Source organism: Belonocnema kinseyi, chromosome 3 (genome assembly GCF_010883055.1).
Source record: "Belonocnema kinseyi isolate 2016_QV_RU_SX_M_011 chromosome 3, B_treatae_v1, whole genome shotgun sequence".
In the NCBI taxonomy this organism is placed as follows: Eukaryota; Metazoa; Arthropoda; class Insecta; order Hymenoptera; family Cynipidae; genus Belonocnema; species Belonocnema kinseyi.
In genome coordinates, this window is record NC_046659.1 from 10,880,125 (window position 1) to 10,883,428 (window position 3,304).

Genomic DNA, 3,304 nt, shown 5'->3' on the forward strand with positions numbered 1-3,304 from the left:
CTAGTCGGGAGTGGTGCTGACTGAAAACAGATGATTTGGAGCGATTCGCGCGCCATCTGTTGGTCATTCTAAGGACTTATTGAACTACCCTCGTACCTTCCAAACTTCTAAATGTCCTAAACATCTTATAAAAAGACTCGAATTTTTCTAAGTTTTTTTTAATCCAATAAAATAACCAAATTTAAACTCCTCTAGGTTCTTTTTTGATACATCTCTTTTCATGATATTTTAAGCTATAATCACAATTTTGAGGATTTTAAGAGAAAACGCCGAAAAGTTGGTAAATTGACTTCATTCAAAAGACTAATCATTTGACAAAAATGTTGTTAAATTTTCCTTTGAATGTGGTGTGGAAACGAATTTCATTAAAACATGTGTGGGATTTTCTGAACAGAAAACTGCATGCATTTCTGAAGTTTTTTATTTTTATTTTTCAAGTGTATTTTAATCTGCCTTTGTTTAGTGAAAAATCATATGCTGAAAAACGATAAGAGAAATATCTATTTCTTCAATTTCAACTATAATTTGAAAGGCGATTCTTCATGGTATTTTACTAACTAATGGAGATATTTTTATAATTTTATTCCTGAAATCTATTCCCTAAGGTCAAACATGGTACACAAATATCGTACAATTTAAAAAACACCAACTATTTACAGGAATTTTTTCAATAAAAATTAATGTGTATCATAATCATATAAATTTTGGAAATATTTATAAAAGTATTCTTATTTTTAATTAAAAAAATTAGCGTATAGAGAGTACAGTTGTTATTTGAAATTTCACGACGGTTTTTTGTACCATGTTTGACCCTCGGCCAGAATCAAGGAAAAATAATCTAAGAATATGTTCATTAGTTATTAAAATGTTACAAAAACTTACCTTAACAATTTTTTCTCTTTTTATAATCATGAGATATTTCTTCATAAAATAAATTTTGTTGCATTTATTTTACAATAATTTACGATCAATTTCCAATTTCAATTATTTTACAATTAAAATAAAATTGTAAAAGATGAATTTTGTAATTTTGAGATAAGTACTTTAAAGCATTTTGCAAAGATTTCATATACAATAAAATAAATTGGATCAGTTTGTTTATAAATTTATACGTAAATAATTAATATAAGATTCTTAAGGAAATTAAAAAAAAGATTTTCGATTATATCAGATGTGTCAGAAAAGATCCTAGGAGATATTAAATACATTTTATTTTTATTTTATAGGATTTTAAAAAATATTATGAAAATTTCTTATCTATTTAAAACGTTTTGAATTCTTCAAGATATTGGTAACTCTCTCGAGTTTTTATCAAAAATTAAAAAAAAACATTCAAAATATAGGAAAAAATGGCCTTATAATCTTCTAAATTTTCACAAGCATTTTAAGAAACTATATTTATTCTCCTGAAACCTTTCGAGATTATTTTAATCTTCCTAAAGTTTATATTGCGTTTCGAAAACACTTCTAAAGTTTAAAATTGTTTGAATTTCATCGAGTCTACTAAATACTTCCTGAATTCACTTGATTATTTCCTTTTTTTTAAACTTTTTAATCTTATCAAATTGAAGCACTTTGCTTTAAAATCTTCTGCACTCTTCTTTTAAATTTTAGGAAATCGTTGGATGCTTGAATTTTTTTTAAATACATTGTTTCAAATAAAAAATTATTAAAAAGTTTCACACGTTTATTAGAAAATAATTATCTTTTTCTAAACTTGTCAGACCTTTCAATCTCTAATCTTTAAAAATTATTTAAATTTTTCCTGATTTTTTTTAATTATGCAAAATTAAAAAAAAATGCCTTTAAAGTTTTTCAAATGCTTTGAGAATATTGCAAATCTTTTGCAATGTTTTGAAATGTATAAAAATAATCTTTTCAAATTAATTGTTGGAAATAAAAAAATATGTTAATTATTCCTTTAAAAATCTTTACAAGTTTTAATTATTTTCGAATCGTTTCAAAATTTTTGAATATCTCTTAAACTTACTCAAATTTGAAAGAATTATGTTCCTTAATTTTTCTAAAGTTAACTAATATGGAAAAATTACAACATTTTGCTTCAAAATATTTTACGTGCTTTTTAGACATTTTAGGAAATAATAAAAAATGTTTTGTAATCTTTTTTCAATTTGTTATTAGAATTCATTCCAAAACAATTATTTACATTTTTTCCCAAATGCTCTTATCAAAATTTAATATAAAAGTCTGAAATGTTAAGTGTATCTAAATACTACAATTTTTAATGTTTCCATATTTTTAGAAATAATTCAACAAATTATATGTGTAATTAAAATAAACTTTTTTTTAAACTCATTGAACTTATTTCAAGTTATCTTTTTTGAATTATTAAAATTCATTTAATTACTTATTCTGATTGGAAATAATTGAACCTCTTGCGATTAAAATCGGGGATTCTGCTTGAGAAGAAATGTGCTGAAAGTAATTGAAAAAAAAAATTATTCGAATTTTAATTTTAAAGACTGATAATTGTACACAATTTCCCGGCGCATCTTTTTTATTCTTCTACAAGAATTTTTAGGTTTTTTTCAGTTTTTTAAATCAGTTTATCCTACGTTTCTAAAACTCCTCTGAACATTAAATTATTTTTTAATCTCATCAATTCTACTGAATATTTATTGAATTTATTCGATTATTTGCACTTTTAAAAAATTTGTAATGTTATCGAATTAAAAAATGTTGATTTTAAAACCTTTTACATTCTTTTTCGAAATTTTAGGAAATTGTTTGATGTGTTTAAATATCTTCTTTAATTTTCTTTTAGAGCACATTTTTCAAAATAAAAAATTATTAAAAATTTTCACACGTTAATTAGGAAAATAATTCTTTTTTTTCTAATCTTGTCAGGTCTTCTAATCTTTAAAAATTATTCAAATTTTTCCTGATTTTTTTTATTTTGCAAAATTAAATCAAACGAATTGCCTTTAAAATTTTTCAGATACTTTGACAATTTTTGACGTATTTTGAATGTTTTGAAATGCTCTAAAACAATATCCTAAAATTAATTTTTCGAAATAAAAAATTATTTTAATTATTTCTAGGAACCTAAAATAATTTTTTTCATTTTCGTGAAAACTTACAAAATTCTTAAAAAGTCTTTACAAGTTTTAATTTTATTTGAATCCTTTCACAATTTCTGAATATCTCTTAAACTTTCTCAAATTTGAAAGTAGATTTTTAAAGCAACATATAATTTTAAAAATTGTGTAACAAAATTGCACAAGAAGGCCTAATAAGAATGATGTTCCTTAATTCAAGATGTGGAAAAATTGACTCATAATCT